This window comes from Rattus norvegicus, chromosome 12 (assembly GCF_021556685.1).
Source record: "Rattus norvegicus strain SHRSP/BbbUtx chromosome 12, alternate assembly SHRSP_T2T, whole genome shotgun sequence".
Taxonomy (NCBI): Eukaryota; Metazoa; Chordata; class Mammalia; order Rodentia; family Muridae; genus Rattus; species Rattus norvegicus.
In genome coordinates this window covers 12,900,063-12,920,012 of record NC_141545.1, presented here as the reverse complement: position 1 = coordinate 12,920,012, position 19,950 = coordinate 12,900,063, and the positions used below count along the sequence as shown (strand labels likewise).

Below are 19,950 nucleotides of genomic sequence, written 5' to 3'. Positions count from 1 at the left end.
GTGTACATACATGTTATGCACCACATGTGTGCAGTGGCCACAAAGGCCAGAAGAGGGCGTCGGATCCTCTGTAATGAGAGTTACAGACTGTTAAATGCCACCACTCAGGTGCTAGGAACCAAACCTAGGACCTCTGGAAACACAGTGCTCTTATCCACCAAACCATCTCTGCAGCCCTCTCGAAGAGGCTCACTTTACGACAACATATCATCCTGATGACTAACCTGGTCTCAAAGGGAGCACATTAATCCCTTCTTGAGGGAGGCAGTCCCACAAACTACCTCTTAACAGTACTCCACCTACCCAGATTATTACACTGTGCTTATAACGTCTTGAGCCTCCACAAGAGTTTTGGTAGTGACCGTTCATTTTCAAACTGGAGCGCAGCACTGCGAGCCCTCCTAGACAGATGCAGTGACATCTGCAAGAGTTGAGATCACGGAGCAGAGGTCTTCAAAAAGCAGGTGCTTCAGGACTCAACTCGGGTGTGATAAGCAGCAGTGCCAAACGCTTTGGCAACCTTCAGAGTAGGGGTGAGATCCCCAGTGACGCTCCGTCATGCTTCCTGCTAGAGGTGTGTGGACCCCTCCCTTGTACCTCACAGTACAAAACAGTAAGTTGACTGTGAGACTGTCCAAGCCCCTGTCAATCAACAGTTCCTTACTCCATAGACGAACAGAGAACAGTTGACCAGGAAATGGCTTCACTTTCCCTCAAGGTACTGACAGGAACTTGTTTCTAGAGCTTTTCTGAGTGACCAGGGACCCGTGCCTGACTATCCGACTCGATCTCAGAGGAAGGTAGGCTGTGTTCCAATCAAGGGAGAATGTGAGCATTATTTTTTATCAGCTTGAGGCGTTTCCACTCTGTTCCTATTTTTCTGAGGTGGTGTGTGTGTGTGTGTGTGTGTGTGTATGTGTTTTCTTTTTTCTTTTTTTTTGAAACCACAGTGGCCACTACTGAAATTTATCACATGCTTTCCTTTACTGATTTATCAAACTATTTGTGTGTGTGTGTGTGTGTGTGTGTGTGTGTGTGTGTGTGTTATTTTAGTGGATTACACTATGGGTTTGCAATACTAAGTCAACCTGAGATCAAGTCTCCTTTGCTTGTGGGATATGATTAACTCCTTTGACGTGTTACTGAATCTTATTGGCATTTATTTCAAGAGCATTTATATGCTCCTAAGTGCCACTGACTTGTGGATTTCTTTTCTGGATTGTCTGTATCTATTTCGGGATCAGGGTAACACTAGCTTCATAAAATGAATTGGGAATTTCATTTCCTTACTCTGTTTCTTCAAAATACTACGTGGAACATCGATTTTCCCAGCAGCCTCCGCAGAAGCTACACAGTTAGGAGGGCCACAGGCACCACTGGCTTCTGATACGCACAATTATTCTCACATTATTTAATTCCAGCAGCATGGGTTTTTTTTTCCCTCTGAAACAAGTTGCTGTCCAGATCCTCTGCCTTCTAGACCCATGGGTCATTGATCTAGGAGGGCGGGTGAGTGAATGGCCCGCGAAACCTGAGAGAGGTTTAGAAGCCACAGCCCTTGAGGTTACAACTTGGGCAAGCTCAAAGTATGAGGTCACTATGGTGTGCTTGCTTTCTCTAGTGTGCCCCAAACTGAAAACTTCTTGTACCGACAGTCATTGGGTCCTTTTCCTGCGGCAGCTGGGCACTTTGTGTCATTTCGTTAAACCTACCGCCATCACTCCTGTACCCGATTAAGTAGCAGGTGCGGCAAAGTTGAACTTGGCCTCGACACTGCCTAACAGACAACTTCCTGTCTGCTGCGGTCTGAAAGGGGACGCCGTTTTGTCAGTTCACGGACTCTTCCCTGCATCAAACTGAAAGGAAGGGTCGCAAAAGCAGCAAACATTACGGGCCGAAAGCCAGATCTTCGGATGCCAAGGCCAAGCAATCATCTTCAGGAGCAGCTTAGGCCAAGCCCAGACCTTTTTCTTTACTTGAGAATACTTTTTACTTCAAAGGATGTCTGCAGAGCTTTAACACGGTCACGTGGGTATTGGGCACCTCCCTGCTGTCGTGATGAAGTGCCAAGACCAAGGCAACTCAGAGAGTCAGGAATCCACCTGCAGGATCTCAACAAGCACCTCCCAGAGAGAGGGAACTGCGAGTGTGGCTGGGGCTAAGGAGTTGGTGGCTAAAGGAGTGTTGTCAAGGCAGGAGGCTGGAGGTATCAAAGCCATGGAGGGGTAGGGGATGGGGTTGGGGGGTGGGGACTGAGCAGAGCTGGGAGTCCTAAGCCAAGGCCTCAGGTGAGCAACTCAGTGAGCCCCAGCGCCCCAGGCCTTGCTCGGCTTGGCCTTATGACCTTTTCCATGGATCCTGTCCAGAGTTCAAAATGGTCCTTCAGCTCCATTTCCAGGGCCTCCTGGAACCCAATATTAGATGCCACTGGTCTCCCTGTTTCCTTTCACCCCACACCCAACTGCCTGGCTCCCCATTGCTCTTCTCTGTCCTTCTCCCAGGGCAGCCCTTCACGTTCTCCCTTCTGACCTTGTGAGTGGCACTCCGTGTCCTTGCCTCTGTCACCACCTGCCGCCATCTTCCTTGTCTCTGGCATGAGCACGGCTCACCACCTGCCACTGAGTTTTGTTCCAGAATGTCTGCCTCTAGAACTAGTTAATGTCTTGTCGACATTCCCACAGCATCAGGCATGCTCACTGCCAGACACTCGTCACAGGTCAGTGTTCAACCATTGGCTTTGTGCACTAAATTTCATCCCACGGGAGCGAGAAAAATGTCACACTCCTTGCCGTCATCCCAGAACCAGTCTGTGGCTCTACCTGTGCAAAAATGAACGGAATGGATGTCTAGGTCCTGCATGGTACTCATTAGTAGGACCAATCCTTTACCAGATAAACACTGCCATTTGTACAAGTCTAGGTGCAAAGTATGATGGGAATCGAGCAAGATCGGCAAGGGAGAAGGACAAAGTTGAGTTCTGAAGGAGCCGGACTACTCACCTGGTTTCGGCAGGCATGGAAAGTTAGTCTTTCAGGAGAGACAGTACAGGGAACTTTTAAAAATAGGCTCTCTTGGGGTCAGTGGTAGAGCGCTTGCCTAGCAAGCGCAAGGCCCTGGGTTCGGTCCCCAGCTCCCAGGAAAGAACCACAAAAGAAATGGGGATTATTTACTCCTGTTGTATCTGAAGTTCTGACCCCAGTCAACTAGCTGTCCGTCAACGGGATTCATAACTTCTGAGCCACAGCACTGAGCAGATTCTGAATGCTCTGCTCTTCTCTTGTCTATTCTTCTCTAATGTCTTTGTTCGTTCTTGTTCTTCCTCCTCTTCCTCCTTCTCTTCCTCTTCCTCCTCTCCCTGTGGCATTCAATGTCCGGCATCTTTTTTTGGATACTTTGCTGCTATCTGTGAGTCTTTTACATTGTTTATTCAGGTCTTTTGTCCCTTAGTAAACTTGGGATATTTCTTATTTTTGTGTTTTAAGTGCAAATTGTTGGGGGCTGGAGAGAAAGTTTAATGGTTAAGAACACTGGCTGCTTTTGTAGATGACCCAGGTTCAGTTCCCAGCATCCACACAGGTGCTCACAACCATACGTAATTCTAGTTTTAGGGAGTCTGACACCCTCTTATGGCCTCTGTGTGCACTGTACCCCTATGGTGCACAGACAGACAAGCAGGGAAACACAAACATAAAACAAATAATCTTCAAAATGTATATTGTAGGCTGGAGAGAGGGCTCAGTGGTTAAGAGCACTGTCTTCGTTAGGGTTTTATGGCTGTGAACAGACACAATGACCAATATAAGTTTTAAAAGGAACAACATTTAACTGGGGCTGGCTTACAGGTTCAGAGATTCAGTCCATTATCATCAAGGCAGGAACATGGCAGCATCCAGGCAGGCATGGTGCAGGAGGAGCTGAGTTCAGTTCTACATCTGCACCCGAAGGAAGCCAGGAAAAAATTGAGCATCCTCAGGCAGTTAAGAGGAGGGTCTCCAAGCCCACCCCCACAGTGACACACTTCCTCCAACAAGGCCACACCTTCAAATAGTGTCACTCCCTGGGCCAAGGATATGTAAACCATCATAAGTACTGACTGCTCTTCCAGAGGTCCTGAGTTCAAATCCCAGTAACCACATGGTGGCTCACAACCATCTGTAATGAGATCTGATGCCCTCTTCTGGTGTGTCTGAAGACAGCTACAGTGTACTTATATACAATAAATAAATAAATCTTTTTTTAAAACTGGTTGGTAAAGACCAGTTTTCTAAAAAAATAAAATAAAATGTATATTGTATATTTCAGATGCAACTTGTTCGTCAGGTGTGTGAATCCCAGAATATTTTCTCCCAGTATCTAGCTTCTCTTTTTATTCTCTAAACAGTCTCTTACAGAGCTAAAAGTATTTGATTTCAATGAAGCCCACGGTATCTGTTCTTTCATGGTTTGTGCTTTTGTCTTAAATGAAATCTCCTGCATTTAAAGTTTATAACATGAGGTGGGCATGGCGGGCTCTGTTGGTGTCTGTGGCCCGTGTTATCACCGAGGGCCATGCGGGTGTCCATCAATTGTGCTGCAGCCTGAAGCCACTTGGATGTCCATAGGCTGTGCCTCCACCATAGGCCATAGTGATGTGATTGACCTGCGAGCTGCCATCTGTGGCCATGGTAATGTCTGGGTCCCTGCTGCTGCTGAAGGCCATGTCTGGATTCTACTGCAGGGTCTGCGTTGATGTCTGTGACCAGTGTTGTCACTGAAGGCCACGTAGATGTCTGTGGTCTGAACTGCCACTTGAATTCATGTTGGTGTCTGTGAGCTGTCCCGCTGCCATGGGTCATTCTGATCTGTGTGGCCTGCACTGCCATCTAAGGCCATGGTGATATCTGGATCCGTGCTGTCACCGGGGGCCATATCTGGGTCTGAGGTCCTTCTGCCAAGTTGATCTCCATGGCTCATGTTACTACCAAAGGCCACGTGGATGTCTGTGGGCTGTGTGGCTGTCACGGTCACACTGATCCACCTGAGGCCATGGTGATGTCCACAGTTGGGGCTGCCTCCAAGGGTCCTGTTTGGGTTCATGGTCCACTGTGGTCAGAGGCTGAGTTCGTGGTCTGTGCTGTCACCAGAAACCATGTAGACACCCATGATCTGTGCTCCCACTGACTGGAGAGCAAGGAGGCAAAAGGATTGCTCTGATATTGATAACTGCAGATACACAGCTGAGAGGGAGGGACATGGAAGGCTTCTGTGACAACCCCATCCTCCTCCTGCCCCGCACCCCCTAAGTAACAGCTAGACAGGAAGCCACTGAAGAGAACTCTTAAGCGGCATGATAAGGTGCTGAAGAGTAGCTCTTCACAATCGGTGGCTTCTGGCAGAGGTGTGGGAGGGAAGGACTCAGATCTATTTAAGGGGTGGACCACTGGGAGTTTCACCATGCTCCAATCCAGAGAGTTTATAGATGACACAAATTGGACTTGGATTTTTTTTAATTCTTATTTGATTTTTATTTTTACTTTTTTTTGCTGGGGGTGGGTGGTGGGTGGGTGAGGTCACAAGGCAGGTCAAACAAGGAAAGACTGGGGAGTAAATGTGATCAGGGTGCCTGATGTGAAACTCCAAGAGGATCAGTAGAAATGTCATATTCCAAATAAATAAATAAATAAATAAATAAATAAATAAATAAATAAATAAATAAAGAAAGTTAGTTTGTAACATTCAGGGTCCTCTAGATTTCCTCCTGTACAGTTGTCATAGTTACCTGCTCTTGTCAGCCAAATACACTAGGAGAGAGGGAACCAAAATTGAAGCAACACACATCAGATTGGCCTGTGGCCACCATTTTCTGGATGAATGATTGATACAGGATGGTCCAGCCCACTATGGGTGGTGTCATCCCTATGTAGGTGGGCCTGAGCTCTATAGGAAAAACAGCTGAGAGAGTCAGAAGGAGGGACTTATGTACAAGCCAAGGTGTGGCCTTGGGGGCCCATCCCTTTCTTCTCTCCTAAGAGAAGGAGCAGATCCAGAGCTCATTGACTTCCTGGGGAAATCACTATCCTGTGATTGATTCCCCAGGGCATGTCAGATGAACCCATCTGCCCTTCTGTAAAAACAAAACAAAACAAAACAAAACATTTTTTCTCTTTTCTATCTCTTGTTCCCAGAATGACAACTCTGAGACTAATTATGTATTAATAAATGCCTTGGCCATAAGCTTTGATTCATCCCCTGAGTAGCTCGTAACTTATTTAACCCATTCAAACTATTCTATGCCTTCCACATGGTTAATTACCTCTCCTTCAGTCCTGGGCTGCTTCCTCCTTAAGTCTTCCTTAGTGGCTCCCACAGCATCTACCACAGCTCCTTTTCTTCTCTCACCATTTCCCAGAATCCTCTCTTTCTGCCAGTGCCCCACCTCCTACTTCCTGCCTCAGCTCATTGGCCAACATTTTTTTATTGACAGGTGATGCTTAGGAGAGACTCTCTCTACACCTTTCTCTCATGTTCATGTCTATGGGCAGTTCACTCCCATGAACCTTTGGAGGGTGAAGAGAAGCTTCCTTCTGCCCTTACTGTTCACGGGTCCACATGTTCCAGAACGTTCCGATGTATACCTTAAGCAGGTACAGTGGTTCACTGTAGCTTAATTGTCTCTAACAGTTCTGTTTATTGAAAAAGAATCCATTCTTGTAACTTTATCTTTCATTTTCATGCGCCAGAGCCACACGCTACTCCAATCCTTTAAAAATGCTGAGGTTCAAAGGTTATCGAAGAGGTAAAGATTAAGCCAAAGATTAACTCTTTCTCCACACGCCTCTGGAAAAGCTTTACAAACACAGATTGCCCAAGCAGACATGGGTAGACTCTCCTACAGTTTCATTTTTGTTGAGAGTATTAACTGGCTTGACATTCCTGATGGTAATCCGCTAATACGTATGAAACATATTAAGTCTTCACGCGTGTGTGACATTTTTGACCCAGTCCGAGGATACTTCCTATTTTAGCATCAAGAAAGAGCTTCAAGAGCACACTTGGTATTGTTCTTATTTGAAAAAAAAATTAAAGTTAAAATGACCTACACAGTGGTGACTAATACTTGTGACATGGCCTCCTGAGGCCCAACCGTGATCTAAAATATTAACTGCAAAATATCTCAGAAATAATACGTTTTACGTTGTCTTAGTCGGTCTTCTATTGCTGTGAAGAGACACCGCCATGACCAAGGCTCTTATAAAGAGAGCAGGGATTGGGGCTGGCTTACAGTTTTAGGAGTTCAGTCCATTATCATCATGGTGGGAGCATGGCAGCACACAGTCAGACACGGTGCCAGAGAAGCTGGGAGTTCTGCATTCCGATCCACAGGCAGCAGGAAGAGAGAGAACCTCTGGGCCTGGCTTGGGATTCTGACACCTAAAGTCCCACCCCCAGTGACATGCTCCCTCCAATAAGAAGTTCTTACTTCTTTCAAATGGTGCCACTCCCTGGGCCCCATCCCCAAACATCCTAATCTACGGACCCATGGCGGCCATTTTGATTCAAACCACCAGAACATTGTATGCCACTCTGATAACATGGTGGAATAGGACTGCCTGCCCCATCCCTCCTGGGGCACCTGCCATCTCAGTGCCCAACGCTTGCTGTTGTATAAGCTCTCCGCCCACAAGTCCCACAATGGCTGCCCATGCTGCCGGGTGGATGGTCAAGGCCATCTTGGTGTATCTACTCAAGTGATGCTTATTTTACCGATGGCTCCAAAGCTGAGGCATGGCGATGCTGGTGATTTACGTGTACCGCAATAACACCACACCGTGTTTTAAGTAGAAGAGTGATCAGTTTGGGATTAATAAAGAAAGACTGTGAACACACTGAGGCAGCTTAGATCTGTAGTATGCTAGCATCTTACTGTGCTTAAAGAATCAACTTTATCACGGGCATGTGTGACGTCGTGATTGTCAACTTGATTGGCCTGAGAAATACTTCGATTACTGAAGTATGCCTCTGGGTGTGTCGGTGAGGGTGACTTCAGAGAGGATTAAGGGTCAGGGAGACCTGAATGTGGACAGCACTGAACCATAGGCTGCGGGCTCAACTACAATAAAAGGGAAAACCAGGAAGGAGCCTACTATGGCAGGCCTCTCTCTGTTCTTGGCAACCATGATGGGAGTGGCTCCCCCTCCCCCCAGTGGACTGACACCTCCCTAACTTTGGGCCAAAATAAATTCTTCCTTGGGTTGGAGAGATGGATCCGTGGTTAAGAACACTGGCCATTCTTGCAGAGGGCCTGGTGGCTGCCCACTGCTGTCTACAACTCAGTCCCGGGGATCTGGTGCCCTCTGCTGGCATTCATGGGCACTGCACACACATAGTACAGACATACACACAGGTGAACTACACTAAAAAAAATTTCCTGAAGTTTTGTCCAGATAACACACACACACACACACACACACACACACACACACACACACACACGAGAGAGAGAGACAGAGACAGAGACAGACAGACAGAGACAGAGAGACAGAGACACAGAGAGAGACAGACATACAGAGAGATAGACAGAGAAACAGAGAGACAGGGAGGGGGGAGGAGCTAGAGAAAGGAGAAAGAGACAAAGGGAAGGAGAAAAGGAGAGGGAGAGGGAAAAGAGAGGGAGAGGGAGGGAAGGAGAGGGAGAGACAGAGGGATAGAGACAGAGAGAGGGGAAGGAAGGAGATATGGAGAAACAGAGAGACAGAGAGAGGGCAACGGAGAGGTAGAAAGAAAGGATGAGAGGGGAAAGAGAGAGAGAAAGAGAGAGAGAGAGAGAGAGAGAGAGAGAGAGAGAGAGAGAGAATATATGGGATTAGTACTGTCTATAACTACAGCTATCCACTGCACAAGTCTTAAGACACATCTCTTGCAGATTAAGAGGAGACCTGTAAGCCAAGTCAGTTAAGGCTAAGTAATTAATAATTTGCTCACATGCATAGCCAGCCATGCGGGCCCCATAGAGCCTTGGAAGACCCTTAGTGAGTTGGAGGCAGAAAGCTTTCTGACATGTTCCTGTGGCCCAGGGTTGGGGGCACCGCATGGGGGAGTGGGTGGGGAAGGGGGTTGCATGAGCAAAGGCCACTGGACTTTCACAGCTCTGTCCTTCCCATGGGAGCAGATCTGGAGACACTCTGACCTTAACTGACTGAACAGCACATTGATGTGGATGGCAAATGTCCCCCTGTCTACCAGAGGTCTAAAAGTCCTCTGTAAGATGGGCAATGGTGGGCAGTGCCTATAACCCCAGCACTCAGAAGGCCTAAGCCGGGAGGGGCACAAGCCAGGGGCCAGCCTAAGCCATAAGCAAGGCTCCGTCTGAGAATCAAGACATGCATGTGGTATATATCGCACTGTCTCCTGTTTCTCCTGTCCCCGCTGATTTTCAGAGCTAGCCTTTTCTGTAGTGTTTGTTGTAGACGTTATTTGGAGAGCCCTCTGGAGGGAAACTGCTAGTGAAATTTAATTAATGGGAAGGACAGTAAATAAAGAAAAAAAAATTCTACAGCGAGCGCGGTCCATGGGAACTGAAGCCATGCTCCTGGTAACTGGAATTCAATGGCCTCATAAACTGATGGGCAGTGGAAAGACACACCCTGAGGCTGACTTTTGTGCCCTCCCAGGATGAGTCATTCAAATGGAAAGGGGAGTTCTCTCTTGGGTGGGAGGCATCAAGGTTCCTTCCTTCATTGCCGGTTCTGCTACCTGGATGTGGTGGATGTCACTGGAGGTGGGCGTTGGAACGGGGCCTGGGGAGTGATTTTTATTACAGGACCAAGAGGTACTGAGACCAAGGACGCAGGCAGCATGTCTGTGTCTACCTAAGGAGACGTGAGTGGGATGCCAGCCCAAGCCAGCAGATAAAACATAGAGCTGGCCCCGGAAGGAAGTAGCCAAAACACTGGGATTCTGGGTCAGGGAGCTAAAGCTAGAACTATTAAGCAGAAGACTTGCTAATTATGGAAGGAGCCACCGGGCTTCTGTCCGGATCTCCATTAGAACCTAGTTAGCAGGTAATAGGTCAAGGGCAGATTTGTGGCTGACCTGGTAAAAAAGAAAATGTAAACAACCTTTACAGAAACTGGGGGTTCGGACCATGCCCGTGAAGTGAGGGAGTGAATAGGTCAAGCTAGCTTCTGTTTTGCTGGCAAGGGAGGAAATCGTTTGAGCCGTTCGCAAGGCACTTTGGCGATATCTCCTGGAGTTGAGCATTTCCTTTCCGTATGTTTCAACAGCTCCGAGAATACACCCCAGAGAAAACTCTTGCACATGTGCCCAGGAAATAACACGGCGTGATGTTTGTAATAGCACTCTCAGCGAGGGCAGAAAGCAATCAACAAACAGCTCAATGCCCATAAACTAATGAATACATGAATAGAAAATGGGAGCTGACTTAGCAATCAACGACAGAAGTGTCCATGGGGTGGACAAACCTCGGAAACATTATTCTGAGTGACAGGAACCAGGCATAAAAAAAGCTGAAGATAGAGAGCCCCTGGGCAGCACCCCACGAGCGAACCTGAGCCTCGGGACCACAGGTAAGACCAAATTTTCTGCTGCAAGAAAGCTGCCTGGTGAGCTTGGGACACACGGAAGCAGAATTTCTCTAGGACCGGGCACGGTCTGTGTTTACCGGAAGTCCCACACCCGCGGATCCCGGCCCGCAGCAGCTCTCTGCTCCCAGACCCGGTGAGAGAGAGACCCAACCGCCTGGTCAGGTGGGCACTCCTGAGGCTGCAGAGCGGAAGAGACCACCAACACTGCTCACCCCTGCCCACATCCCTGGCCCAAGAGGAAACTGTATAAGGCCTCTGGGCTCCCGTGGGGGAGGGCCAAGGAGCGGCAGGACACCTGCCTGAGACACCTCCGGAACCTGAAAGAAACAGACCGGATAAACAGTTCTCTGCACCCAAATCCCGTGGGAGGGAGAGCTAAACCTTCAGAGAGGCAGACAAGCCTGGGAAACCAGAAGAGACTGCTCCCTGCACACACATCTCGGACGCCAGAGGAAAAAGCCAAAGACCATCTGGAACCCTGGTGCACTGAAGCTCCCGGAAGGGGCGGCACAGGTCTTCCTGGTTGCTGCCGCTGCAGAGAGCCCCTGGGCAGCACCCCACGAGCGAACCTGAGCCTCGGGACCACAGGTAAGACCAAATTTTCTGCTGCAAGAAAGCTGCCTGGTGAACTCAAGACACAGGCCCACAGGAACAGCTGAAGACCTGTAGAGAGGAAAAACTACACGCCCGAAAGCAGAACACACTGTCCCCATAACTGACTGAAAGAGAGGAAAACAGGTCTACAGCACTCCTGACACACAGGCTTATAGGTCAGTCTAGCCACTGTCAGAAATAGCAGAACAAAGTAACACTAGAGATAATCTGATGGCGAGAGCCAAGCGCAGGAACCCAAGCAACAGAAACCAAGACTGCATGCCGTTATCGGAGCCCAATTCTCCCACCAAAACAAACATGGAATATCCAAACACACCAGAAAAGCAAGATCTAGTTTCAAAATCATATTTGATCATGATGCTGGAGGACTTCAAGAAAGACATGAACACACTTAGGGAAACACAGGAAATCATTAATAAACAAGTAGAAGCCTACAGAGAGGAATGGCAAAAATCCCTGAAAGAATTCCAGGAAAACACAATCAAACAGTTGAAGGAATTAAAAATGGAAATAGAAGCAATCAAGAAAGAACACATGGAAACAACCCTGGATATAGAAAACCAAAAGAAGAGACAAGGAGCTGTAGATACAAGCTTCACCAACAGAATACAAGAGATGGAAGAGAGAATCTCAGGAGCAGAAGATTCCATAGAAATCATTGACTCAACTGTCAAAGATAATGTAAAGCGGAAAAAGCTACTGGTCCAAAACATACAGGAAATCCAGGACTCAATGAGAAGATCAAACCTAAGGATAATAGGTATAGAAGAGAGTGAAGACTCCCAGCTCAAAGGACCAGTAAATATCTTCAACAAAATCATAGAAGAAAACTTCCCTAACCTAAAAAAAGAGATACCCATAGGCATACAAGAAGCCTACAGAACTCCAAATAGATTGGACCAGAAAAGAAACACCTCCCGTCACATAATTGTCAAAACACCAAACGCACAAAATAAAGAAAGAATATTAAAAGCAGTAAGGGAAAAAGGTCAAGTAACATATAAAGGGAGACCTATCAGAATCACACCAGACTTCTCGCCAGAAACTATGAAGGCCAGAAGATCCTGGACTGATGTCATACAGACCCTAAGAGAACACAAATGCCAGCCCAGGTTACTGTATCCAGCAAAACTCTCAATTAACATTGATGGAGAAACCAAGATATTCCATGACAAAACCAAATTTACACAATATCTTTCTACAAATCCAGCACTACAAAGGATAATAAATGGTAAAGCCCAACATAAGGAGGCAAGCTATACCCTAGAAGAAGCAAGAAACTAATCGTCTTGGCAACAAAACAAAGAGAATGAAAGCACACAAACATAACCTCACATCCAAATATGAATATAAAGGGAAACAATAATCACTATTCCTTATTATCTCTCAATATCAATGGCCTCAACTCCCCAATAAAAAGACATAGATTAACAAACTGGATACGCAACGAGGACCCTGCATTCTGCTGCCTACAGGAAACACACCTCAGAGACAAAGACAGACACTACCTCAGAGTGAAAGGCTGGAAAACAACTTTCCAAGCAAATGGTAAGAAGAAGCAAGCTGGAGTAGCCATTCTAATATCAAATAAAATCAATTTCCAACTAAAAGTCATCAAAAAAGATAAGGAAGGACACTTCATGTTCATCAAAGGAAAAATCCACCAAGATGAACTCTCAATCCTAAATATCTATGCCCCAAATACAAGGGCACCTACATACGTAAAAGAAACCTTACTAAAGCTCAAAACACACATTGCACCTCACACAATAATAGTGGGAGATTTCAACACCCCACTCTCATCAATGGACAGATCATGGAAACAGAAATTAAACAGAGACGTAGACAGACTAAGAGAAGTCATGAGCCAAATGGACTTAACGGATATTTATAGAACATTCTATCCTAAAGCAAAAGGATATACCTTCTTCTCAGCTCCTCATGGTACTTTCTCCAAAATTGACCATATAATTGGTCAAAAAACGGGCCTCAACAGGTACAAAAAGATAGAAATAATCCCATGCGTGCTATCGGACCACCACGGCCTAAAACTGGTCTTCAATAACAATAAGGGAAGAATGCCCACATATACGTGGAAATTGAACAATGCTCTACTCAATGATAACCTGGTCAAGGAAGAAATAAAGAAAGAAATTAAAAACTTTTTAGAATTTAATGAAAATGAAGATACAACATACTCAAACTTATGGGACACAATGAAAGCTGTGCTAAGAGGAAAACTCATAGCGCTGAGTGCCTGCAGAAAGAAACAGGAAAGAGCATATGTCAACAGCTTGACAGCACACCTAAAAGCTCTAGAACAAAAAGAAGCAAATACACCCAGGAGGAGTAGAAGGCAGGAAATAATCAAACTCAGAGCTGAAATCAACCAAGTAGAAACAAAAAGGACCATAGAAAGAATCAACAGGACCAAAAGTTGGTTCTTTGAGAAAATCAACAAGATAGATAAACCCTTAGCCAGACTAACGAGAGGACACAGAGAGTGCGTCCAAATTAACAAAATCAGAAATGAAAAGGGAGACATAACTACAGATTCAGAGGAAATTCAAAAAATCATCAGATCTTACTATAAAAACCTATATTCAACAAAATTTGAAAATCTTCAGGAAATGGATAATTTCCTAGACAGATACCAGGTATCAAAGTTAAATCAGGAACAGATAAACCAGTTAAACAACCCCATAACTCCTAAGGAAATAGAAGCAGTCATTAAAGGTCTCCCAACCAAAAAGTGCCCAGGTCCAGATGGGTTTAGTGCAGAATTCTATCAAACCTTCATAGAAGACCTCTTACCAATATTATCCAAACTATTCCACAAAATTGAAACAGATGGAGCCCTACCGAATTCCTTCTACGAAGCTACAATTACTCTTATACCTAAACCACACAAAGACACAACAAAGAAAGAGAACTTCAGACCAATTTCCCTTATGAATATCGACGCAAAAATACTCAATAAAATTCTGGCAAACCGAATTCAAGAGCACATCAAAACAATCATCCACCATGATCAAGTAGGCTTCATCCCAGGCATGCAGGGATGGTTTAATATACGGAAAACCATCAACGTGATCCATTATATAAACAAACTGAAAGAACAGAACCACATGATCATTTCATTAGATGCTGAGAAAGCATTTGACAAAATTCAACACCCCTTCATGATAAAAGTCCTGGAAAGAATAGGAATTCAAGGCCCATACCTAAACATAGTAAAAGCCATATACGGCAAACCAGTTGCTAACATTAAACTAAATGGAGAGAAACTTGAAGCAATCCCACTAAAATCAGGGACTAGACAAGGCTGCCCACTCTCTCCCTACTTATTCAATATAGTTCTTGAAGTTCTAGCCAGAGCAATCAGACAACAAAAGGAGATCAAAGGGATACAGATCGGAAAAGAAGAGGTCAAAATATCACTATTTGCAGATGATATGATAGTATATTTAAGTGATCCCAAAAGTTCCACCAGAGAACTACTAAAGCTGATAAACAACTTCAGCAAAGTGGCTGGGTATAAAATTAACTCAAATAAATCAGTTGCCTTCCTCTATACAAAAGAGAAACAAGCCGAGAAAGAAATTAGGGAAACGACACCCTTCATAATAGACCCAAATAATATAAAGTACCTCGGTGTGACTTTAACCAAGCAAGTAAAAGATCTGTACAATAAGAACTTCAAGACACTGAGGAAAGAAATTGAAGAAGACCTCAGAAGATGGAAAGATCTCCCATGCTCATGGATTGGCAGGATTAATATAGTAAAAATGGCCATTTTACCAAAAGCAATCTACAGATTCAATGCAATCCCCATCAAAATACCAATCCAATTCTTCAAAGAGTTAGAGAGAACAATTTGCAAATTCATCTGGAATAACAAAAAACCCAGGATAGCTAAAGCTATCCTCAACAATAAAAGGACTTCAGGGGGAATCACTATCCCTGAACTCAAGCAGTATTACAGAGCAATAGTGATAAAAACTGCATGGTATTGGTACAGAGACAGACAGATAGACCAATGGAATAGAATTGAAGACCCAGAAATGAACCCACACACCTATGGTCACTTGATTTTTGACAAAGGAGCCAAAACCATCCAATGGAAAAAAGATAGCATTTTCAGCAAATGGTGCTGGTTCAACTGGAGGGCAACATGTAGAAGAATGCAGATCGATCCATCCTTATCACCCTGTACAAAGCTTAAGTCCAAGTGGATCAAGGACCTCCACATCAAACCAGACACACTCAAACTAATAGAAGAAAAACTAGGGAAGCATCTGGAACACATGGGCACTGGAAAAAATTTCCTGAACAAAACACCAATGGCTTATGCTCTAAGATCAAGAATCGACAAATGGGATCTCATAAAACTGCAAAGCTTCTGTAAGGCAAAGGACACTGTGGTTAGGACAAAACGGCAACCAACAGATTGGGAAAAGATCTTTACCAATCCTACAACAGATAGAGGCCTTATATCCAAAATATACAAAGAACTCAAGAAGTTAGACCGCAGGGAAACAAATAACCCTATTAAAAAATGGGGTTCAGAGCTAAACAAAGAATTCACAGCTGAGGAATGCCGAATGGCTGAGAAACACCTAAAGAAATGTTCAACATCTTTAGTCATAAGGGAAATGCAAATCAAAACAACCCTGAGATTTCACCTCACACCAGTGCGATTGGCTAAGATCAAAAACTCAGGTGACAGCAGATGCTGGCGAGGATGTGGAGAAAGAGGAACACTCCTCCATTGTTGGTGGGATTGCAGACTGGTAAAACCATTCTGGAAATCAGTCTGGAGGTTCCTCAGAAAATTGGACATTGAACTGCCTGAGGATCCAGCTATACCTCTCTTGGGCATATACCCAAAAGATGGCTCAACATATAAAAGAGACACGTGCTCCACTATGTTCATCGCAGCCTTATTTATAATAGCCAGAAAATGGAAAGAACCCAGATGCCCTTCAACAGAGGAATGGATACAGAAAATGTGGTACATCTACACAATGGAATATTACTCAGCTATCAAAAACAACGAGTTTATGAAATTCGTAGGCAAATGGTTGGAACTGGAAAATATCATCCTGAGTGAGCTAACCCACTCACAGAAAGACATACATGGTATGCACTCATTGATAAGTGGCTATTAGCCCAAATGCTTGAATTACCCTAGATCCCTAGAACAAACGAAACTCAAGACGGATGATCAAAATGTGAATGCTTCACTCCTTCTTTAAATGAGGAAAAAGAATACCCTTGGCAGGGAAGGGAGAGGCAAAGATTAAAACAGAGACTGAAGGAACACCCATTCAGAGCCTGTCCCACATTTGGCCCATACATATACAGCCACCCAATTAGACAAGATGGATGAAGCAAAGAAGTGCAGACCGACAGGAGCCGGATGTAGATTGCTCCTGAGAGACACAGCCAGAATACAGCAAATACAGAGGCGAATGCCAGCAGCAAACCACTGAACTGAGAATAGGTCCCCTATTGAAGGAATCAGAGAAAGAACTGGAAGAGCTTGAAGGGGCTCGAGACCCCAAAAGTACAACAATGCCAAGCAACCAGAGCTTCCAGGGACTAAGCCACTACCTAAAGACTATACATGGACTGACCCTGGACTCTGACCCCATAGGTAGCAATGAATATCCTAGTAAGAGCACCAGTGGAAGGGGAAGCCCTGGGTCCTGCTAAGACTGAACCCCCAGTGAACTAGTCTATGGGGGGAGGGCGGCAATGGTGGGAGGGTTGGGAGGGGAACACCCGTAAGGAAGGGGAGGGGGGAGGGGGATGTTTGCCCGGAAACCGGGAAAGGGAATAACACTCGAAATGTATATAAGAAATACTCAAGTTAATAAAAAAAAAAAAAAAGCTGAAGATGCTATAATTCTGTGCTCACAAATACTCTGTACAGGGGAATCTGTTCAGTTGTCGGAGGCTGGAAACAAGGGAGAGCAGTGGGAAATCAGTGTTGATGGGTATTTAGGGTTTCTTCTTGGGGTGATACAAAGTAACACAAATGCCAGTTGTGGTGGCCTCCCAGGGTGAGAATATACTACAGAACCCCAAAAGACACACTGTAAATAGGTAACTTGAATGACACACTGTAAATAGGTAACTTGTATACAGTGCGTGTGATGACTAGTGTTGCCATCTTGATGCCATCACCTGGGAGATGGCATTCTGTGCAAGCCTGTGGGGGAATCATCTTGATTACATTAATTGAAGTGGGAAATCCTGCTCACCGTGAATGGCACCATTCTGACTAGGGCCTTGGACTGTATAGATGGAGAGAGACAGCCAAGCATCAGCAAGCCTGTTTTGGTTCCCCTCTTCTTTAGCATGGATGCCATGTGACCAGCTTCCTCAAGCTCCAGCCACCACCATTTTCCTGCCACAATGGACTATGCAATGGTTAGGCTCGGTTGTCAGCTTGACACACCTGGGAAGAGGGGAATCTTAGTCCAGGATTTACCGCCCTCAGATTGGCCTGTCTGTGCAGCATCTTCTTCAATGCTAATCGATGGAGAACAGCCCAGCCCATTGTGGGCGGTGCCAACCCTAAGCTGGTGGGTCCTGGGCTGTGTAAGAAAGGTAGTTGACCATGAGTGTAAGAGCAAGCTTCTGAGCAGTGGTCCTCCATGGTCTCTGCTTCAGTTCCTGCCTCTAGGTTCCTGCTTGAGTTCCTGCCCTGATTTCCCTTGATGGACAATGACCTAAGATGAAGTAACCCCTCTTCTCCCCAAGTTACTGTGGATGGATGTGCTTGTCACGGCAACAGAGAGTCAACTAGACTGTAACCTGTAACTTGAAACTGTGAGCTAAGTAAACCCTTTCTTCCTTAAATTGCTTTTGTCTGAATATATTTGTTTCTTTGTTTTGTTTTGTTTTGTAGCTCTGGCTGTCGTGGAACTCACTGTGTAAACCAGGCCAGCCTTGAACTCAGAGATCTACCTACCTCTACCTCCCGAGTGCTGGGATTAAAGACCTATGCCACTAGGCTTGGCTTGTCTGAATATTTTTATTACAGCAACATGAAAAAGGACTAAGAATATGAATGATATCTCAAAAAAATCTCTTTGCAACCAAACAATAAAATCCCCAAATGTTTATGAACCAATCGAATGCACACGGAATACCGTATTACACAAGGGGATATTATTGTGTAATATCTATATCACATAATAGCTATAGTGAAAAAACAAATGGACCACATTTATATTGATTGACACGGATCAGTGTAGCAGTGACTGAAAATGTCACAGAGATGACACACGCTTTTTATAAAATGTAAATCTGAGGGAAGGCTGAACAATGGACTTCCCCATGTGTACAGATATGTTATGTGTACATTGCCAGGGACTGAACACAGTGCCTCACGCACGAAAAGCACATACTCTGCCTCAGACATCAGGAAGCACTGGTTAAGTTGCTAGGTAAATGAACAGCAGCATTGACCAAAGACAGCGACAGACAAATCAGGCAGAGAAAAATGATTGGCCCGAGGAAGCTGGGGACAGTGAGTCGGGGAAGGACAGGGGCGTTGCTGTGCTGTGAATGATGCGTTAATGAATTAAACTGCCCTGAATGCCCGCACCACTGTTCTTAGCCATAAAGAAGTTATAAAGCAAGGGACTGTGTTATCATTGTACTTACAAAACCTTGCCTAACTCTGAAGGGAATTCCACGATGTAGGAACAACTTTAGAAATGGATCTGAAGAGGTCACACAAGGAGCGTGCTATGGAAATGTGCACCTCATTCCACCTCTGGGAGAACCCAGAGCCCTTTGTGTCAGTCCCCTGTCTGCTGACATCTACCTGCTCACAGGGCAATAGGGGAAACTGTGTAAGTTGAGCTCCAAGAGAAATTTCTGGTAGGGCCTTGTCCCTAGTCAACAGCATTGGCTGCCACCTCAGAAAATAAAACTCATTGGCTGATCCAAGGATAGCTACCTGCTGGAGACTGGGGTCTGCAATGGCAAAAACACTTCTGCTCAAAGCAAGCATGTGTGGGGCTACCTGAGGGCTGACACACTGACCTGTCACTCAAAGCCTGTTCTCCCCCCCCCATTTTCTTTCTTTCCTTCTTTCTTTCTTTCTTTCCTTCCTCCCTTCCTTCCTTCCTTCTCTCTCTCTTTCTCTTTCTCTCCTTTTTTCTTTCTCTTTCTTGGATGAAGATTTATTTATTTACTTTATGTATGTGAGTACACTGTCGTCGTCTTCAGACACACCAGAAGAGGGCATCGGATCCCATTACTGATGGTTTGTGAGCCACCACGTGGTTGCTGGGACTTGAACTCAGGACCTCTGGAAAAACAGTCAGTGCTTTAAACGGTTGAGCCGTCTCTCCATCCCCTCCCCCCCCCCATTTTCTTAGCCGAGAAGGTGCCCTGCAGACACCCTGCTCCTCTAAAAGGGACAAGACCCTGTGAAGAAGCTTGAGGCTTCGGTGTCCTCCAGTGGAGATGAGGCCTCAGGAGGTTTGGGCTGTCAGTGAGAGTCAGGAAGTAAAGGAAGCTTGGAGCTGGTGCTTGCCAGGGACTTTTAGTGTAACTCCGGGCCTGTTGGGTGTTTTAGCCAGTTCTCTGTCTATATGCCTGTTGCTAAATGACTTCTTCTGCCCTTTCCTCCTAAGGACCCAGCAATGATTATACCAAAGTTCATGCTAGAGAACCAGTGACTTTTGGGGTCTTACTTTCAGGTCAATGAGTGTCTTGGTTAGGGTTT

At 45.5% G+C, this 19,950-nt stretch overlaps 1 long non-coding RNA gene across 1 annotated transcript in view; it reads left to right on the top strand.

Moving 5' to 3' along the window:
* The first annotated feature begins 597 nt into the window (after window positions 1–597).
* LOC148002175 (uncharacterized) overlaps window positions 598–19,950 on the top strand; it is a 37,767-nt gene continuing 18,414 nt past the window's right edge. The window contains exon 1 of the long non-coding RNA XR_015634206.1: window positions 598–800. This is a non-coding gene — a long non-coding RNA (uncharacterized LOC148002175). The remainder of the gene's footprint in view (window positions 801–19,950) is intronic.